Source organism: Budorcas taxicolor, chromosome 5 (genome assembly GCF_023091745.1).
Source record: "Budorcas taxicolor isolate Tak-1 chromosome 5, Takin1.1, whole genome shotgun sequence".
Classification (NCBI taxonomy): domain Eukaryota; kingdom Metazoa; phylum Chordata; class Mammalia; order Artiodactyla; family Bovidae; genus Budorcas; species Budorcas taxicolor.
Genome location: NC_068914.1, coordinates 60861200 through 60883798, shown reverse-complemented (window position 1 = coordinate 60883798; position 22599 = coordinate 60861200).

Sequence of the window (22599 nt, the reverse complement as noted above, 5' to 3'; positions counted from 1 at the left end):
TAAAATGGCCTTCTGTTTTCTGTAATAATTCAATTTCATAGGAAAGAATTGCGCCTCTTTCTATATGTAGCCCTTGTGTTATGTATCTGGTAATTTTAAACTCTTTGCTTATCCTTCTTTGTTGCATATCCTTATCTTGTTTTTCACATAATCTAATGAACTGCGCTGTTCTATAACACATTATGTGGGGCTTCCCAGGTGGTACTAGAGGTAAAGAACCCTCCTGACAATGCATTAGTCATAACAGACGTGGTTTCAATCCCTGGCCAGGAAGAGCCCTTCGAGAAAGGAATGGCAACCCACTGCGATATTATTGCCTGGAGATTCCCATGGACAGAGGAGCCTGGTGAGCTATAGTCCATAGGGTCACAAAGAGTTGAATATTATATAGGTCAAGAAAGGAAAAGTGGAAAGGGTTACTTTCTGGTTAAACTTCATTAACTCAAGAACAGGAATGGATGAGACCCAAAGGCACCATGAATAGGGAGCTTTTATTTTGGCTATAAAATTCTTCCCTGAGTATGATGTGACAGCCTAGATTTACCAACTGCAACATGATAATTATTTTTTAATAGATATAGTTGTCTATATCTAATGAACATAGCGGCAATTCTGCTTATTATTAACTCCATTATCTGATGTATGCTCCAGAGGTGCTGGATAAATTCAGATTTGTCATTCAACCTTCTGCTACATACAGAAAAAACACTGCCATACCCAGCTTCGTCCTTCCAAGTAGGTAATTAATGAGTTTTGATTAGAATTCAACCTACATTCCCAGGAAGAGTATTTGCCACACAAATAGAGAGTTGTGGGTTGTGTAAGTATATTCCTCATTCTGGTCACATCTATTCATTCTCTTTCATGGAAATTTCATCAAGTATGTAGCATATATATATCATCTTTTCCCAGTTCTTAGAAACAATACAATTTTTTTTCTAAAAACTTAAAGAGAATGAAAATGGCCCCAAAGATGGCCCCTTTGAAAGATGTACCATAAAAATGCTTCCTCACTCCCAAAGGGAAATTTGTTTAAATGTTATGTCTTCTCTGTGTCTGGTAAAGATATTACACTAAGGGGAATATATTAGATTTACTGTATGGCCCTGTCTCTGTGCCAGGTAGAAACTGTGAGTTTTCCAGAATTTATCCTAGTGCCTGGTAACTTCTTTCAGCTTTCGGAATAGTGTATCTGCTATTGGACCACAGAGGCTACTATTTTCAGGAAGTAACAAAATGATATGCAGTCCAAACTTCATGAGCCAAATCTGTTCTGCTACTGCTGCTGCTGCTAAGTCGCTTCAGTTGTGTCCGACTCTGTGCGACCCCATAGACGGCAGCCCACCAGGCCCTGCCACCCCTGGGATCATTAACATTTCCCCCATAAATTAAGATTGCTTTGTGAGCTTTGTCAGGATAAGACTGATTTCTCAGCCATGCTGTTGCTTCCTTAGATAGAAAATTATTTATAAAAATCCTTCATGCTCCACATTTCTTTCATTATTTTTACTTTCATCAATAGTTCCTCAAATTTTTTTAAGATGTGAAATATCTCTTTAATTAACTCACAATGTTTTTATGGCTTCTCCACTTTCTAAATTTGGGTAGTAACTCAAAAAAGAATTTAGGGGAAATAATATTAATAGGACTTTTATTTCACTTTATCACAACTATCCTTGGATTAAATAAATAAAATTTGCCTATGAATGGGCTATCTAGTAATTTTCCCCTTCTCTGAAGTTTTAGAAACAAACTGATTGAAATATTTCAAAAATGTCTTAAGCCTCACAGATTTAACAAGTTAATTTAACAAGATAGTATGATAATTTAACAAAGAATTACTTTGAGGGCACATGATTTGCCTTTTTTCAGCCCACATAACTGAGCCTGGTGCAGAGTGGTTGTGGTGGTTTAGTCGCTAAGTCATGTCTGACTGTTGCAACTCCATGGACTGTAGCCTGCCAGGCCCTTCTGTCCATGGAATTCTCTGGGCAAGAATACAGGAGTGGGTTGCCATTTCGTTCTTCAGGGGATCTTCTTGACCAAGGATTGAACCTGGATCTCCCACATTGCATGCAGATTGTTTTTTTTACCATTTTAGCCACAAGGGAAGCTCCTGGTGAGATCTTTCTGGGTAGTTTTCTTCAAAATATATTTTAATGCAAACTATCAAGTCATCATGAATCTTACTTTCTTTTTTCAATTAGCTTGAAACATGTAGAAATAAAAATGTATTTTTGTTAACACAAATTTTACAACTTTTGATGCTGTATTGTGTCTGATTTACCTTGAGCTGATTTTAATTTAAAAGTTTCACAGAAAGTCACTACATTTTCCTCCGGACAAAGTGAGAATATAAAATAATCTAGTCTAAATCATTGTCTCATTTCTCTTTGCATATTTCAAGATCATATCAGGATATTTTGCCATCACTTCAGGTACTTTGAGATATCAGTGCTGAAAAATCAAGAGTTTTCTCATTATTAATTATTACTAAAATTCATTCAAACAGAGTAATGTTTAGAATATATTAAAGACAACATATACTTTGGGATATATGTATACCTCATATGAAGAAACAACTCATTGGAAAAGACCCTGGTGCTGGGAAAGATTGCAGGCAAAAGGAGAAGAGGGTGGCAGAGGATGAGATGGTTAGACAGTATCGCTGAATCAGTGATATGAATTTAAGTGAACTCTGGGAGATTGTGAAGGACAGGGAAGCCCAGCTTACTGCAGTACATGGGGTCACAGAGTTGTACTTGATGACGTAGTGACTGACAACAAAATACATGATTGTGTGAGAGATACAAGTGGCAGACTGATTTTCTTTTCACTACTGTGTTGTATTCAGTATTGATACATTGGGTGATTTTTTCAGTAATTGGACACATACAATTGTTTTACTGCTATAATTATGATGAAATCTTTTCAAAATAAGAACACAATCATTTTTTTTCAAATTGACACACAAATATACAAGCACATGCACACACACACACACACTGAAAGAACATTCAACTATTTTTGTTTATTCCTGTTTATTGTTCAGCTTGTTCCACTTTTATACACTTTATAGCATCTCCTGGCAGATTAATTGGAAGCTTAATGGAACCACTTCCGAGTAGATCAGCTTGCAGTGTTTATATTTCTGTAGTGTAATGTTTACTTTCTTAATTTATGTAATTAACTTAGATGAGATGCTTGCATACTACTTTAGCGATGTTATGAATTAATTACTTATTTAATTACTTATAACTCAGATAAGATGAAAAGTGCCATAAAAAATTTAAACACTTCGATTATAACAACTTCTTGCATAGCTGTAATTGTGAAAAAAGTACTAGAAAATATGAAGTTGTCACATAAAAATATAGAAAATAGAGTATAATAATAGTAATGACAAAAGAATATTAAATTTTACATCTCGGGATATCAAAAGAAAAATGGCAGGAAAAAAGTTATCGTGTTTCTATAGTGCCTGAGTAAATGCCTCAGTTTTTCTTTATTTTTACATGAAAAAAAAGTAAAGTGTGTATTTTGGCTAATCAAAAGCATTCAGTTAAAAAGCAAATGCATTTCGTTAACTCCTCATGATTCACAATGTATAAACTTGAGTTTCCAAATTATTGCAATTATATTGCCTTTTGGGAAACATGATATTGATTTTTCTAATAGCTATGAACAATGGCATGGTAACTCAACATTTTCTAACTATAATAGCAACTGCAGTTTAAAGATTGTAGCTCTTTTGCCAAAATTTTAATTATTTCTGAGCAATTTCAATAAAATCTGCCAACAAAGAATTAAAAAATAATGTATTCATGTTAGTGTCTTACATGCCTCAATGCATTATTCATTTTTTGAACAGGAAGTTTATAATCACAATTTTAAAATATTATTAAAATTAATAATTCTCATAATCTTCAAGGGAAAATTGTGTTCCAAAAATATGGGTTGCTTCATTAAGTGAAATCAATTGTTTATAGAAACATAGAAGGTTAAAATGTAACCTACTTTTAACAAATAATTATTCCTTGTTACAAACATGTAACCTGTTGTCTCTATTATACATTTTTTTTGTAAAGAAAACAATTGAGTGTTTTTCTAAAATGCCCTCCCCTTCACTACAATAATTCTATTTCATAGGAAAAAGAAATCTCTCTTTCCAGAAGATTGTCATATACTTGGTAGTCTTACTCTGATAAAGAATTGCAACTTTCCATTTGGGTGGCTGTAGTTTGCGTCTGCTTGCAGTTTGTAATTTTTTGGTATGTTAAAATCATAGGTAAGTCAGAATCACTCTAAACAGCTATTCAACCCTCTTTCCCTACTGGGAACATTATGATAGGTTAGCCATCAGCAAAGATTCTTGTAGTTCAAGGCACCATTCTGCCCATGATGCCTTCCCCCCCCGCATTGAGGTAATTAAGTCCACCTTATATCTGACAGATAAGTAGTGCCGCATGATGACTAGGGAGACCAAAACAGAGGAGGAAAAGCCAGTACAAAACACACTTATTAGATTGACTGCCACCCTACGTAAATGAGATGAGGTCCGCAGGGATCTTCTGATGAGCCAAATATAATGAAATCTCAAAAGATAGTAAAAAAATGCATTTAGGGTTTCTATTTTTATGCTACAGAAAGAAATTAACTGTTTAAAGACTCTCTGATGTTGTCTGCAGGATTTCCTATATTTCTATTATTCTTGAAAAGGAGATTCCACTGTGGTCATACAAAATGGTTTTATGATAAGTGCTCCAGTTAGTTAGTTAGTTAGTTCAGTAACTCAGTCGTGTCCAACTCTTTGTGACCCCATGAATTGCAGCATGGCAGGCCTCCCTGTCCATCACAATCTCCCAGAGTTCACTCAGACTCACGTCCATCGAGTCCGTGATGCCATCCAGCAATCTCATCCTCTGTCGTCCCCTTCTCCTCCTGCCCCCAATCCCTCCCAGCAGAATCTTTTCCAATGAGTCAGCTCTTCGCATGAGATGGCCAAAATATTGGAGCTTCAGCTTTAGCATCATTCCTTCCAAAGAAATTGCAGGGTTGATCTCCTTCAGAATGGACTGGCTGGATCTCCTTGCAGTCCAAGGGATGCTCAAGAGTCTTCTCCAACACCACAGTTCAAGAGCATCAATTCTTCAGCGCTCAGCCTTCTTCACAGTCCAACTCTCACACCCATACATGACCACAGGAAAACCCATAGCCTTGACTAGACGGACCTTAGTTGGCAAAGTAATGTCTCTGCTTTTGAATATACAATCTAGGTTGGTCATAACTTTCCTTCCAAGGAGTAAGTGTCTTTTAATTTCATGGCTGCAGTCACCATCTGCAATGATTTTGGAGCCCCCCAAAATAAAGTCTGACACTGTCTCCACTGTTTCCTCATCTATATCCCATGAAGTGATGGGACCGGATGCCATGATCTTCGTTTTCTGAACGTTGAGCTTTAAGCCAACTTTTTCACTCTCCTCTTTCACTTTCATCAAGAGGCTTTTTAGTTCCTCTTCACTTTCTGCCATAAGGGTGGTGTCATCTGCATATCTGAAGTTATTGATATTACTCCTGGAAATCTTGATTCCAGCTTGTGTTTCTTCCAGTCCAGCATTTCTCATGATGTACTCTGCATAGAAGTTAAATAAGCAGGGTGACTACATACAGCCTTGATGTACTCCTTTTCCTATTTGGAACCAGTCTGTTGTTCCATGTCCAGGTCTAACTGTTGCTTGCTGACCTGCATACAGATTTCTCAAGAGGCAGGTCAGGTGGTCTGGTATTCCCATCTCTTTCAGAATTTTCCAGTTTATTGTGAGCCACATAGTCAAGGCTTTGGCATACTCAATAAAGCAGAAATAGATGTTTTTCTGGAACTCTCTTGCTTTTTCCATGATCCAGTGGATGTTGGCACTTTGATCTCTGGTTCCTCTGCCTTTTCTAAAATCAGCTTGAACATCAGGGAGTTCGCGGTTCACGTATTGCTGAAGCCTGGCTTGGAGAATTTTGAGCATTACTTTACTAGCATGTGAGATGAGTGCAATTGTGCAGTAGTTTGAGCATTCTTTGGCATTGCCTTTCTTTGGAATTGGAATGAAAACTGACCTTTTCCAGTCCTGTAGCCACTGCTGAGTTTTCCAAATTTCCTGGCATATTGAGTGCAACACTTTCACAGCATCATCTTTCAGGATTTGAAACAGCTCAACTGGAATTCCATCACCTCCACTAGCTTTGTTTGTAGTGATGCTTTCTAAGGCCCACTTGACTTCACATTCCAAGATATCTGGCTCTAGATGAGTGATCACATCATCATGATTATCTGGGTCGCAAAGATCTTTTTTGTACAGTTGGTCTGTGTATTCTTGCCACGTCTTCTTAATATCTTCTGCTTCTGTTAGGTCCATACCATTTCTGTCCTTTATCGAGCCCAACTTTGCATGAAATGTTCCCTTGGTATCTCTAATTTTCTTGAAGACATCTCTAGTCTTTCCCATTCTGTTCTTTTCCTCTATTTCTTTGCATTGATCACTGAAGAAGGCTTTCTTATCTCTTCTTGCTATTCTTTGGAACTCTGCATTCAGATGCTTATATCTTTCCTTTTCTCCTTTGCTTTTCACCTCTCTTCTTTTCACAGCTATTTGTAAGGCCTCCCCAGACAGCCATTTTGCTTTTTTGCATTTCTTTTCCATGGGGATGGTCTTGATCCCTGTCTCCTGTACAATGCCACGAACCTCATTCCATAGTTCATCAGGCACTCTATCTATCAGATCTAGGCCCTTCAATCTATTTCTCACTTCCACTGTATTATCATAAGGGATTTGACTTAGGTCATACCTGAATGGTCTAGCGGTTTTCCCTACTTTCTTCAATTTGAGTCTGAATTTGGTAATAAGGAGTTCATGATCTGAGCCACAGTCAGCTCCTGGTCTTGTTTTTGTTGAATGGATAGAGCTTCTCCATCTTTGGCTGCAAAGAGTGTAAACAATCTGATTTCAGTGTTGACCATCTGGTGATTTCCATGTGTAGGGTTTTCTCTTATGTTGTTAGAAAAGGGTGTTTGCTATGACCAGTGCATTTTCTTGGCAAAACTCTATTAGTCTTTGCCTTGCTTCATTCTGCATTCGAGACCAAATTTGCCTGTTACTCCCGGTGTTTCTTGACTTCCTACTTTTGCATTCCAGTCCCCTATAATGAAAAGGACATCTTTTTTGGGTGTTAGTTCTAAAAGGTCTTGTAGGTCTTCATAAAACCGTTCAACTTCAGTTTCTTCAGCGTTGCTGGTTGGGGCATAGACTTGGATAACTGTGATATTGAATGGTTTGCCTTGGAGATGAACAGAGATCATTCTGTCATTTTTGAGATTGCATCCAAGTACTACATTTCAGGCTCTTTTGTTGACCATGATGGCTACTCCATTTCTTCTGAGGGATTCCTGCCTGCAGTAGTAGATATAATGGTCATCTGAGTTAAATTCACCCATTCCAGTCCATTTTAGCTCTCTGATTCCTAGAATGTCTACGTTCACCCCTTATTGTCTTGAATTTCAAGTACTAATCTAACATTCTACCCTGGACCACAGTGACGCTTTAGTCTCTCAGCTGAACTCCTTTAATTAATGGCACCAGATACATGCCATAGTGCAAATTTTTAACAGTGAATAAAGTGAGACAATGATAGGGTCTCAGAGTTTTAGTAAATCATTTACTTTTTGCATTCCTGGATCACATTATTCTTAATCTCATTATACCTATTTTTTATCTATTAAATACAAATACCTCTAAATTGACAGTCTCAGCATTCTCTTTTTTAGTTATATTATATTTGGGGGTAAATTCATCAACTTCCTTGTCTTTATCTTATATATTTTACAGATACATGATATATTCATATCTCACCCTTCTATTGAATACTGGTATCCAGAAAAAATTACTGTAATGTCACTTATTCCCCAAATCTTTGAGATTACTGCCATGGACATTCCTGATTTTTTCTGGTTATATCCTTTTTTCCATAAAACAGGAGTGTTAGCAAGCACTAAAATGGATGAATTCTGTAAGGTTATCTATCTTGGAGTGGGCACAAAGAGATTTATAATGTCTGGTTATCCCCAACTACTGTCATAAATCTCAGTGGCTTTCTTGAAAGGAAACATTACAATATTTCCTTAGGGTAGATAGACTTCAAAACTTCTACTAGTATCTTTAAAACTGTGATAAAAGAAGGTGAAGAAGTGCAGTTGGAAGGAGAGAAATTGAAAAGTAGACTTTTAAGGTCAGAAATCTATGAAAATTAAGAAGCAACAGTTAGAACTAGATATGGAACAACTGACTGGTTCTAAATTGGGAAAGGAATACATCAAGGCTGTATTTTGTCACTCTGATTATTTAACTTATATGCAGAGTACATCATGCAAAATTCCAGGCTGGATGAAGCACAAGCTGGAATCAAGATTGATGGGAGAAATATCAATAACCTCAGATATGTAGATAACACCACCCTTTGGCAGAAAGTGAAGAACTGAAGTGCTGCTTGATGAAAGTGAAAGAGGAGGGTGAAAAAGTTGGCTTAAAACTCAACATTCAGAAAACTAAAATCATAGCATCTGGTCTCATCACTTCATGGCAAATAGATGGGGAAACAGTGGAAACAGTGACAGACTTTATTTTGGGGGACTTCAAAATCACTGGAGATTGTGACTGCACCCATGAAATTAAAAGATGCTTGCTCCTTGGAAGAAAAATTATGACCAAACTAGACAGCATATTAAAAAGCAGAGACATTACTTTGACAACAAAGGTCCATCCAGTCAAAGCTATGGTTTTTCCAGTAGTCAAATGCTTTTGAACTGTGGTGTTGGAGAACACTCTTGAGAGTCCCTTGGACAGCAAGGAGATCCAACCAGTCCATACTAAAGATCAGTCCTGAATATTCAGTGGAAGCAGTGATTCTGAAGTTAAAACTCCAATACTTTGGCCACTTAATGTGAAGAACTGACTCATTAGAAAAGACCCTGATTCTGGGAAAGATTGAAAGAGGGAGGAGAAGGGGACGACAAAGGATGAGATGGCTGGATGGCATCACTGACTCAGTGCACATGAGTTTGAGTATGCTCTGGAAGTTGGTGATGGTTAGGGAAGCCTGGTGTGCTGCAGTCCATGGGGTTGCAAAGAGTCAGACATGACTGAGCGACTGAACTGAACTGAAAGTCATAAAGATAAGGGTTCAAGTCTGAGCTCTAATAACAGCTCTTTTGCCTTAGGCACCTAAGAGAATGATGATAAAATTATTTCTATATTTATAAATATGCCAAAAATAAAATGGATAGGAATTACTGTGAAAATTATAGATAATAGATTTGAATCATTTAACATAGTTTTAGAAAAAAAATTGTAGATGCAGGAAAGAAGAAGGCACAGTGAGATGTATTAGTAAAAACTAAAAAAAAAAAAAGAATAATAAACTGTGTAGGAAACTGAACCAATAAAGAGAGTTAAAGACATAATTAGGCAGACACCTTGGGAAAAGTCTTGGAGAAAAATGGGTAGATTCAGTGCAGATAGAGAAAATCTAACTCAGGAGTTTAGCAACCCACAGGCATGTTCTATTTTACACTACTAAAATCCCTGTTGTATTTTAAATGGTGAAAGTATGCTATTTCATTTTCTCTTGAGATTCAGCTTTGAGTTTGCTGAGATAGGTCACATGTCTCTTACTTTGCTGGGCATTTTTTAATCCATTATCTGAACTAAAGAGGATGTGTTTCTGTTTCTCCAAGTATGACTGATAGATCTTAATGGAAATAGGACAGTTAGACTAGTCTAGGTTTCTTAGTTTATTCATGAGCAGTTGTTTTTACCCCTGGATGCGGACAATATGAAACCTGAAACCTGGTTTCCGTTCTAGTTCAGTGTTCTTTCTGCTCCATCTTCTTGCATCTTGTATCTTTTCACAATACCCAGCACTTCCAGAGTTAAGTAACAACTACACTGCGCTCTTGGCTTTCATGCTGTACTTATCATCATTTTAGTTCTGAGTTCTCTTTTTCACCTTTATATTTTTTTTCCGTAATATTTCTTCCATCTCATCTAAAGGTTTGCCAAATGTAAACTTTAGTGTGGGGGAAAAAAAACAAAAAACAACAACCTATAAGCCTGTAAGTCTCCTTTAGCCAAAAGAACAACTTTCTTTTGAGTACTTGCAATTAATAATCAACTTGGACAGCAAAAGGAATATTGCACAATACCTAGAGTCTGTAACTCTGCTTCAATATTGCTTAAGTCAGTCTATAATAATGATAATCCTTAAGAGTTCAATGTATGGCAAACCAATACAGTATTGAAAGTAAAATAAAGTAAAAATAAAAATTTAATTTAAAAAAAAAAGAGTTCTTTCTTGTAATTTCTTCTGAAAGCGCTTAGGAATTTATTTTACCATGCTTCTGAATTTAAATTTTTTAAAAAACTAGTTTATTTTACTGAATAATACCTGAATAAGTATGTAATGAATTTGGTTAGCTGCTAACCAGAGTTATATATTTACCACACTTTGGCAATTACCATTAATTTCATTGGAGGCCAGGATCTCACTATACAAGTCCAGATTATCACAATGGTTTTGATTCTCTTGTTTCCAACCTCATCCTTTTCAGTTCTATTTGTATACTTCTGGATGAATGATTATAAGGCAAAACGTAATGTGTTTCCTCTGGCTCCTTTTTTCCTCCCCAGTATCTCTGTAATTGAAACCCTTTCATAATCATTTCTTTTTTTTACCTTTCTCTTTATATTTCACCATATGATGTTCCATGACACTTTGTTTCAAAAAGATTCATCTCTTTATTATCATTCTCACACATCAGTTTCAATCCTTTGTCACACTATTACTCTGTCTCCTCCTATTTGGGGAGACACGTCTAGTCCATGAACTATTTAATGGCTACTACAGCCCACAATCATCTCCCTAATTGTTAATCTTTTGTCGCTTATGTCTTCTTTATGACTCAGCTTTAATCCTTGGTTGGTCTTTATTTCATGTATGTTCATTTGCTACAAATTAATAGTATGTAACAGAAACCATGTAAGATGTTTGTGTGTGTGTGTGTGTGTGTGTGTGTGTGTGTGTGTATTGTCTTCAGTATTTAGCACAGTAGAATGCATCAATAGATGTTTAATAAATAGGTTTGGCTAACTAATCAATTTCATCCTTTCCTGCAAATGTGAACAAGAACAGAGTTAGCACTGTCACTGCTGATTTTTTTCAGGATGCTATGAATATTTTTTAACTATTTCTATAAAGAAAAATGGACTCTTCAAGGACATTTAGTACACCTATAAGATTAAATGTAACAACAACAATAAAATGCTGGAAATTGGGAACCAAGAAGAAAGGTTACATAGCACCACTTAGGGAATACTGAAATGTCAAATACCCTTTCAAGGTGATAGAGATTTTAACTAGAGAACTAAATATTGCTATAAACCTGAAGCTCACTACACCTTTAGCCTTAATCACAAGATTGTCCATGCATGAATAATATGTAGATGATATGAATCACAGTTTTCATCAATTCTTTTGTATTTAGACAATATGCTTCAAAGTGTGGCTTCTATTGGCATGCATATGTATACTTGTACAGTATATACATGTGCATATACATTTGGTACTTTGTATCAACAGCATTTTCCAGTAGTTATATTTTTCAAACAATTGCATTACTAAAATGACTGGTAATACACTTTCAGCCCCAGGTGGCTCTATTTTCCATTTAGAAGTGATTACAGAAAGATTGAAAAGATATTTTGCATTCCATTTGTGGTTGTCTTTTATTGAACTTGGTTAATGTAACATGCTTCTGTGATTTTAGGTTTTTAAAGTAAGTGCAGTCCCCTTGGAGGTGTTTGTGCATAAGTGTGGGTGAAAAATACATAGCCATTCTAGTTAAGCTTTCAAATAATGTCTTTAGGAAACGTTTGAAATTGAGGCTTAGGTTATAGTCTTTTCTTAAATGTGTAGACGTAACTCCCACTAATCTTACAGGGAATTAGACACATCCTGGTGGCTCAGATGGTAAAGCGTCTGCCTATAACGCAGGAGACCCGGGTTCAATCCCTGGGTTGGGAAGATCTCCTGCAGAAGTAAATGGCAACCCACTCTAATATTCTTGCCTGGAAAATCCCACGGATGGAGGAGCCTGGTAAACTAGAGTCCATAGGACTGCAAAGAGTCAGACACTTAGTCGCTTAATGAAGCGACTTCACTTCACTTACAAGAAAGAGTAACCTTAACATCTTTTGGTTCAAAGATTTTTTAAAATCCCTCTTTCTAAAATAATTAAATAGAACAAAGTTCAAATGTATTTGTCTTTTCTGTGGAAAATCTAGAAATTAAATCTGACTTTATATATCTTCAAATGTAAAGGGCTTATTCTAGAGGCTTGTGCTGCATATACAGATTAACACTGACTGACATTATTTTGCAAATACACAAGAGCAAGATTTGATTTCAGTTGCAGAGCCACAAAGAGCAAACCTTCTTACATGATTACACAGTCCTGACAAATGCTTGATAAACCACCTAAAAATCTCTGTCTTCATTTCCTTCAGTCCTAATGCCATTAATTTCTAGGTAGTATACTGACACATTTATATTTTTATACCTGCATAATAATGTTTCTTGTACAGTGTGGGAACATTGCTTTTTGTACATAAAGTTATTCTCCCTAAAGTGCCAGAAACTTTATATAGTTTAAAAATTATAACAATTACTTTGACATTTTACCAAATTTATAGAATAAATTTCTATTTCTTAAAGTATCATGATACTTATATATTTTTGCTCTTTTTAAAATATTTATTTTTTTGTTTGGTTGTGTCAGGCTTTAGTTGCAGGATTCAGGATCTTTTGTTGCAGTATGAGGGCTTTCTAGTTGTGCTGTGCAGACTCCAGAGCATGTGGGCTCTGCAGTTGCCATTCACAGCCTTAGCTGCCCCATGGCATGTGGGATCTTAGTTCCCTGACCAGGGATCAAAGCCACATCTCTTGCATTGGAAGGCAGATTTTTTAACCACTGGCCCACCAGTGAAGTCACTGATACTTATATATTTAAATGAAATGAAAATACGGCATTTCAAATACCTGAAATATAACTATCTTTAGTATCTTTAAACTTTAAAGAGGATGTGGATTAAAAAAACAAAGAACAATAGTTTCACTATGGAAAGACTACATATTTCAAATTCATAGTAGGCCAGGAGAACCATAACTTAACTGAATCCTGTAAGTCCTGTAAATGATTTTTAGAACTCTTTAATCATTTTAAATCTTTCATGAGCATCGTTTTTGTCACAAGTAGAGTGATAAAATATTTTTAGATTAAAGTTTTATTAAAACTGAGAAAATAAATGATAAGTTTTAGGGATTATGTTGTGCATGCTCAGTTGCTTCAGGCCTGTCTGACTCTTTCTGAGCCTGCCAGGCTCCTCTGTCCAGGGGATTCTCCAGGTTATGCTGTAGAAAATTTTATTTGTTGGAATTTCCTTTAATATTTAATGTCCTAAAAAATAGTTAACAAATTTTAAAAATTAATTTTATGTTTTGAGAAGACTGGGTTTCACAATCAAATGTAAATACAACTGAAAAGTTAACAGGGCATCATTTACTAAACTTTTGATTTCTCCTATTTTTATTTTTTAATTGAAGTATAGTTGACTTAGAAGATTATATTAGTTTCAGGCATATTTGTTATTTTTTATAGATTATACTCCATTGTTGTTATTGTCAGTCCCTAAGTCATGTCCAGCACTTTGAGACCCCATGGACTGCAGCATGCCAGGCTTCCCTGTCCATCACCAACTCCCAGAGCTTACTCAAACTAATTTCCATAAGTTGGTGATGCCATCCAACCATCTCATCCTCTGTCATCCCCTTCTCCTCCTGTCTTCGATCTTTCCCAGCATCAGGGTCTTTTCCAATGAGTCAGTTCTCCTCATCAGGTGGCCAAAGTATTAGAGCTTCAGCTTCAACATCAGTCCTTCTAATGAATATTCAGGACTTATTTTCCTTAGGACTGACTGATTTGATCTCCTTGCTGTCTAAAGGACTCTCAAGAGTCTTCTCCAACACCACAATTTGAAAGCATCAATTCTTTGGTGCTCAGCCTTCTTTATGGTCCAACTCTCTCACCCATACATTACTACTGGAAAAACTTTAGCTTTGACTATGCAGACCTGGAACAGTGGCTGTACAGTGCTGGAGCAGTTGTGAAGAGATACCCCACATCCAAGGGCAGAGAAGCCCCAGCAAGCAAGACGGTAGGCACTGGATCAGCGGCTGTGCAGTGCTGGAGTGACTTTGAGGAGATACCCCCTATCCAAAGGCAAAGAAGAAGCCCCAGCAAGTCAGTAGAAAAGGCAAAATCACATTTAGAATCAAACCCCACTCCCATCAGAGACGCTCAGAGCACTTAAACATACCTTGTGCACACTAGGACCCAGAGACCCTACAGAGATTGAGACAGAACTGTGTTAAAGTGTCTCCTGAGGAGGTACAGGTCAGCAGTGGACTGCTGCAGGGGCAGGGGCTCTGGGTGCCATAGACCTAGGTATGGCACAGGCCCTTTTGGAAGAGGTCACCATTAATTCCACCATAGAGCATTCAGAAATTACACACAACTGGGGAAATAGACTCTTAGAGGGCACAGACAGAAACTTGTGTGCACCAGGACCCAGGAGAAAGGAGCAGTACCCCACAAGAGACTGATCCAAACTTGCCCATGGGTGGCCAGGAATCTCCGGCAGAGGTGTGGGTTGGCAGTGGCCTCCTGCAGGGTCAGAGGCACTGAGTGAGGCATGGGACCTTTTCAAGGAGGTTGACACTAATTCATTACCTCCTCCATAGTTTGACCTCAAGTCAAGCAACAGGGAGGGAACACAGCTCTACCCATTAACAGAAAATTGGTTTAAGATTTACTGAACATGTCCCTGCCCATTAGAACAAGACCCAGTTTTCCCCTCAGTCAGTCTATCCCACCAGGAAGCTTACATAAGCCTCTTATCCTTCTCCATCAGAGGGCAGGCAGATTGAAACCACAATCACAGAAAACTAACCAATCTGATCACATGGACCACAGCCTTGTCTAACTCTGAAACTATTAGCCATGCTGTATAGGGGCCACCAAAGACAAACGGGTCATGGTAAAGAGTTCTTACAAAACGTAGTCCATTGGAGAAGGGAATGGCAAGCCACTTGAGTATTCTTGCCAGAGAACTCCATGGACAGTATGATAAGCCAAAAAGATAGGACACTGAAAGATAAACTCCTCAGGTTGGTAGGTTCCCAATATGCTACTACAGATCAGTGGCAAAACAACTAAAGAAAGAATGAAGAGATGGATCCAAAGCAAAAACAACACCCAGCTGTGGATGTGACTGGTGATGGAAGTAAAGTCTGATGCTATAAAGAGCAATATTGCATAGGAACCTGGAATGCTAGGTCCATGAATCAAGACAAACTGGAAGCGGTCAAACAGGAGATGGCAAGAGTGAACACTGACGTTTTAGGAATCAGAGAACTAAAATGGACTGGAATGGATGAATTTAACTCAGATGACCATTATATCCACTACTGTGGGCAAGAATCCCTTAGAAGAAATGGAGTAGCCATCATAGTCAACAAAAGAGTCCAAAGTGCAGTACTTGGATGCAATCTCAAAAATGACAGAATGATCTCTGTTCATTTCCAAGGCAAACCATTCAATAGCACAGTAATCCAAGTCTATGCCCTGATCAGTAATACTGAAGAAGCTTAAATTGAACAGTTCCATGAAGACCTACAAGACCTTCTAGAACTAGCACACCAAAAGGATGTCCATTTCATTATATGGTACTGGAATGCAAAAGTAGGAAGCTGTGAAATATTGGGGAACAGGCAAATTTGGCCTTGGAGTACAGAATGAAGCAGGTCAAACGCTAATGAAGTTTTGCCAAGAGAACACACTGGTCATAGCAAACAACCTCTTCCAACAAAACAAGAGAAGACTCTACACATAGACAACACCAGATGGTCAACACTGAAATCAGATTGATTATATTCTTTTGCCACTGAAGATGAAGAAGCTCTATATAGTCAGTCAAAAATAAGACCAGGAGCTGACTGTGGCTCAGACCATGAACTCCTTATTGCCAAGTTCAGACTTAAATTGAAGAAAGTAGGTAAAACCTCTAGACCATTCAGGTATTACCTAAACCAAATCCCTTACCATTATACAGTAGAATTGACAATTAGATTCAAAGGAATAGATCTGATAGACAGAGCGCCTGAAGAACTATGGACAGAGGTTCATGACATTGTATAGGAGGCAGGGATCAAGACCAATCCCAAGAAAAAGAAATGTGAAAAGGAAAAATGGTTGTCTGAGCTGGCCTTACAAATAGTTATGAAAAGAGGAGAAATGAAAGGCAGAGAAAAGGAAAGATATACCCATTTGAATGCTGAGTTCTAAAGAATAGCAAGAAGAGTTAAGAAAGCTTTCCTCAGTGATCAATGCAAAGAAATAGAGGAAAATAATAGAATGGGAAAGACTAGAGATCTCTTGAAGAAAATTAGATAACAAGGGAACTTTTCATTCACAGATGGGCATGATAAAGCACAGAAATGGTATGGACCTAACAGAAGCAGAAGATATTAAGAAGAGGTAGCAAAAATACACAGAAGAACTTTACGAAAAAGATCTTCATGACCCAGATAATCACGATGGTGTGATCACTAACCTGGAGCCAGACATCTTGGAATGGGAACTCAAGTGGGCCTTAGGAAGCATCACTATGAACTAAACTAGTGGAGTTGATGGAACTCAAGTTGAGCTATTTCAAATCCTTAAAGATGATGCTGTGAAAGTGCTGCACTCAATATGCCAGCAAATTTGGAAATCTCAGCAGGGCCCACAGGACTGGAAAAGGTCAGGCTGCATTCCAATCCCAAGGAAAGGCAAGGCCAAAGAATGCTCAAACTACCACACAATTGCACTCATCTCACACGCTAGTAAAGTAATGCTCAAAATTCTCCAAGCCAGGCTTCAACAGTACATGAACTGTGAACTTCCAGATGTTCAAACTGGATTTAGAAAAGGCAGAGGAACCAGAGATCAAATTGTCAACATCTGTTGTATCATTGAAAAAGCACAAGAGTTCCAGAAAAACATCTGCTTCTGCTTTATTACTATGTCAAAACCTTTGACTCTGTGGATCACAACAAAGTATGGAAAATTTTTAAAGAGATGGGAATACCAGACCACTTGACCTGCCTCCTGAAAAATCTGTATGCAGGTCACGAAGCAACAGTTAGAACTGGACATGGAACAACAGACTGATTACAAATCAGGAAAGAAGTATATCAAGGCCATATATTGTCACCCTGTTTATTTAACTTATATGCAGAATACATCATGGGAAATTCTGGACTGGGTGAAGCACAACTGGAATCAAGGTTGCTGGGAGAAATATCAATAATGTCAGATATGCAGATGACACCACACTTATGGCAGAAAGTGAAGAAGAGCTAAAAAGCCTCTTGATGAAAGTGAAAGAGGAGAGTGGAAAAGTTGGCTGAAATCTTAACATTCAGAAAACTAAGATCATGGTATCTGGTCCCATCACTTTATGGGAAATAGATGGGGAAACAATGGAAACATTGAGAGACTATTTTGGGGGGCTCCAAAATCACTGCTGATGATGACTGCAGCCATGAATTTAGAAGAGGCTTGCTTCTTGGAAGAAAAGTTATGACCAACCTAGACAGCATATTAAAAAGCAGAGATAATACTTTGCCAACAAAGGTCCATGTAACAAAAGCTATGGTTTTTCCAGTAGTCATGTATGTACATGAGAGTTCGAGTATAAAGAAAGCTGAGTGCTTTTGAACTGTGGTGTTGGAGAACACTCTTGAGAGTCCCTTAGAATGCAAGGAGATCCAACCAGTCCATCCTAAAGATAAGCAGTTCTGAATATCATTGGAAGGACTGATTGTTGAAGCTGAAACTCCAATACTTTGGCCACCGGATGCAAAGTACTGATGCAAAGTCATTAGAAAACACCCTGATGGTGGAAAAGATTGAAGGTGGGAGGAGAAGAGGATGACAGAGGATGAGATGGTTGGATGGCATTCCTGACTCAGTGGACATGAGTTTGAATATACTCCATTACTTGGTGATGGGTGGAGAGGCCTGGTGCACTGCAGTCCATGGGGTGGCAAAGAGTTGGACATGACTGAGCAACTGAAATGAACTGAACTGATGCAGACCTTTGTTGGCAAAGTGATGTCTCTGTTTTTTAATATGCTGTCTAGGTTTGCAATAGCTTTTTTTCCCCAAGGAGCAAGCATCTTCTAATTTCATGGCTGCAAGCACCGTTGACAGTGATTTAATAAAATCTGTCACTGCTTCCACTTTTTTGCCATCTATTTGCCATGAACTGATGGGACCAGATGCTATGATCTTTGTTTTTTGAATGTTGAGTTTAAGCCAGCTGTTTCACTCCTCCTTCATCCTCATTAAGAGGCTTTTTTGTTCCTCTTTGATATCTTCCATTAGGGTGGTATTATCTGCAAATCTGACATTATTGATATTTCTCCCAGCAGTCTTGGTTCTAATTGTGATTCATCCAGCCTGGCATTTTTTCATGACATACTCTGCATATAAGTTAAATAAACAGGGTGACAATGTACAGCCTTGATATACTCCTTTCCAAATGTTTAGTGTAGTCAATGAAGCAGAAGTAGATATAAATTTCTAATATAACATTGGTTATATCATCTGTGGTGTTCATTTTGTCTAGCAAGTCTTACTTGATTTAACTCCAGCCTCAAGTAGCAGCACTCTTGCCTTGCTATCTTGTAGTCACTCTGACCTTCTTCCCACCCTCGAAATACCTGAAATCTGACTGTGTCTTTGTCCATGAGTTTTCTTTTCTCTGCAACACTCATTCCATACTTCATCTAGCTAGCTCCTATTTATTCTCCAGTTTAACACTCCTCCTATAAAATCCCTGCCTGATTGCTAGTCTCAGATCCTCTGTTCATGCTATCCAATGCACCTTGTCAGTTTCTCCATTACTGCTCAGCCTGTTGTAATTATTATTTAGGGTGATCACTTATTTTTCATATGCTTCCTCCACCAGCCTAAAAGCTCTATAAAGTCAAGGATTTTTTAATTGTGCCCACCGATTTTTTTTTTTCCTTTTTCCTGATGACTAATAGCACATTAAACAACAAATACTGGTGAAAATAAAAGAATAAGTTATATTCTGTTTGTTCTATTTATAAATATGCCATAAACATTTTTCCAGATATATGAATCACTTTAAAATGGATGAATAGCAATAATAATGATGATAATGATTATGAAAATTATAATAATATTGAAAAATATCATTTTTTACAAAGCCAGCCTACTATACAATAGATGGTTTAATTAAACATTTTGAACTTGTAAATGACATTAATATGAATATCTTTATGTATAGTGCTGTTTTACTCTGTTCAGTTATTTAATAAAACTTCCCATATTACAAAACAGAAACATATTCAACAGGCCTAGAAAACAAATTCATCTTTACCAAAGGGGAAAAGTGGGAAGGAGGAGTAAATTAGGAGTTTGAGATGAACATATACACACTAAAGTATATAAAAGATAATCAACAAGCACATACTTTATAGCACAGGGAACTCTACTCAGTATTCTTTAACAACCTTTATGGGGAAAGAGTCTGAAAAAGGATTGGATATATGTATGTGTATAACTGGCTCACTTTGCTGTACACCTGAAACCAGGACAACACTGTGAGTCAACTATGCTCCAATAGAAAACCTTTTTTAAGAGTTAAGGCGATGGATAGATAAACAAAGCTCAACATTTTAGTCTGAAAAACCAGAAAACTTCCCAGAAATACAAGCTAGGATAAATGTGTGACCTTTTTATGGATATATTTGCCACAAATTGCTTTGTGAAACAAGTTGCATTAATTTATAATATATATATACCAGTGTCTCTGTAATACCACAAGTGGGTTCATATTGTGCTATTAAAAAACTGTCTTGGAAGACAAGATAAAAGACATACCTAAGAACATGTTGGTGTTGGTGTCTAGTGACTAGTTGTGTTTTTTTTTAAAGGATATTTGATAGGAAAGAATATTTGATTAGCTTAAGGCTGCAGATGATCTGCAGTTGGTTGATAGTGGTGCTCACTGTTGTGATTTCCCATGTTGTGGTGTCCCATATTACAGATTTGCAGTATCCCTGCAACCTCTGCTCCTCTTTAAGAATCAGCCAATCCTGTACAGTCATCTGTATGGTTCCAAACTCTTCACTAAGATGTGTGAGCAACTGCAGAGGGTTAAGATTTTAAAATATTGCACAAAAGAAAAACTATCAGCAGTTAATTACTTCTTCATTCTTATTCAATTTTATATTTGACTTGCCCTAGAATAAATTTATTGAATATAATCCAATCATAACAGCATTTCCTCAGTTCCATCTGAAAGAATTACAAAATCCAAAGGTACATAAGGCAGTTTAAATGATGCATACATTTTTAGTCATGTAAAATAAGTAATTTTTCTCAATAAATTTATTGGAAATCTTTGAGAATGCAATTTGCATTAATGACTTCATTAAGAAAATCTGTCAACTTTAATTGATTTTGCCAGGAACTAGAAATGATAGTCCATTTACTAAGACCAATTTTAGGTAAAATTCAAGTAATTTAGTAATATCAGCAATAATAATTACCAAACCAAAAATATATGAGATGTAATTCAATACTTTGTTCTCTAAGTAGAGGAGAGGCAAGTTACAAAGCCTAAGAAAGAAAAAAAAAATTATATTGACATCTTTTGTGTCATCTGTGCAAATACTAAAAATCTGGGAATGTAAATTTTATATTTCGTTCAGTCATATTTGGTTTACTCAGATGGCGCCAGTGGTAAAGAACCTTCCTGTCAATGTAGGAGACACAGGAGACCCGGGTTTGATCCTTCAGTTGGGAAGATCCCTTGGAGAAGGAAATGGCAACCCACTCCAATATTCTTGTCTGGAGAATCCCATGGACAGAGGAGCCTGGTGGGCTACAGTCCATGGGGCCACAAAGAGTCAGACGTGAATGAAGAGACGTAGCACAGAACAGCACAAAATAACATAGTGGATTTATACTTGACCTGTAGTACTGACTGTACAGCATTATATCTGGATTATCATCTTGTTTCTTTAAAAAAAAAAAAAAGATTCTCACAATGATGTTCAGGAATTCTATTTAAGAAAATAACTCTGAGTTGAATACTTAAACTTTTATTATTCAATCTTTCCTCTCATTCATCAATGCATGTGATTTTTAAATATGATGGAAACTAGAATTTTGAAATACAATTAAAATTTAAATTTGCACTAAATGTGAATATATGAGGTATATTATCAAGGCTTGTAAAGTTCTCAATTTCAATTTACACTTTTTTACTGAAGTAAAATCTTTAAGTATAAAGCATATTTAAATGATTTATTTTTTAATTTTCCAAAGCAAAACACCTATACTTCAAGTTAAACATTCACTAATGTGTCAAAAAGGCAAAAACTAAACTTATGACTAGTAGCATCCTGTTTTATAAATAGGAGAAAAATAAATAAAAATCTTCAACAAAATTCTAGCAATCAGAATCCAACAACACATTAAAAAGATCATACACCATGACCAAGTGGGCTTTATCCCAGGGATGCAAGGATTCTTCAATATCCGCAAATCAATCAATGTAATTCACCACATTAACAAATTGAAAAATAAAAGCCATATGATTATCTCAATAGATGCAGAGAAGGCCTTTGACAAAATTCAACATCCATTTATGATAAAAACTCTCCAGAAAGCAGGAATAGAAGGAACATACCTCAACATAATAAAAGCTATATATGACAGACCCACAGCAAACATTATCCTCAATGGTGAAAAATTGAAAGCATTTCCCCTAAAGTCAGGAACAAGACAAGGATGCCCACTTTCACCACTACTATTCAACATAGTTCTGGAAGTTTTGGCCACAAAATTTGAGCAGAAAAAGAAATAAAAGGAATCCAAATTGGAAAAGAAGAAGTAAAACTCTCACTGTTTGCCGATGACATGATCCTCTACCTGGAAAACCCTAAAGACTCCACCAGAAAATTACTAGAGCTAATCAATGAATATAGTAAAGTTGCAGGATATAAAATCAACACACAGAAATCCCTTGCATTCCTATACACTAATAATGAGAAAGTAGAAAAAGATATTAAGGAAACAATTCCATTCACCATTGCAACGAAAAGAATAAAATACTTAGGAATATATCTACCTAAAGAAACTAAAGACCTATATATAGAAAACTATAAAACACTGATGAAAGAAATCAAAGAGGACACTAATAGATGGAGAAATATACCATGTTCATGGATTGGAAGAATCAATATAGTGAAAATGAGTATACTACCCAAAGCAATTTACAAATTCAATGCAATCCCTATCAAGCTACCAGCCATATTTTTCACAGAACTAGAACAAATAATTTCAAGATTTGTATGGAA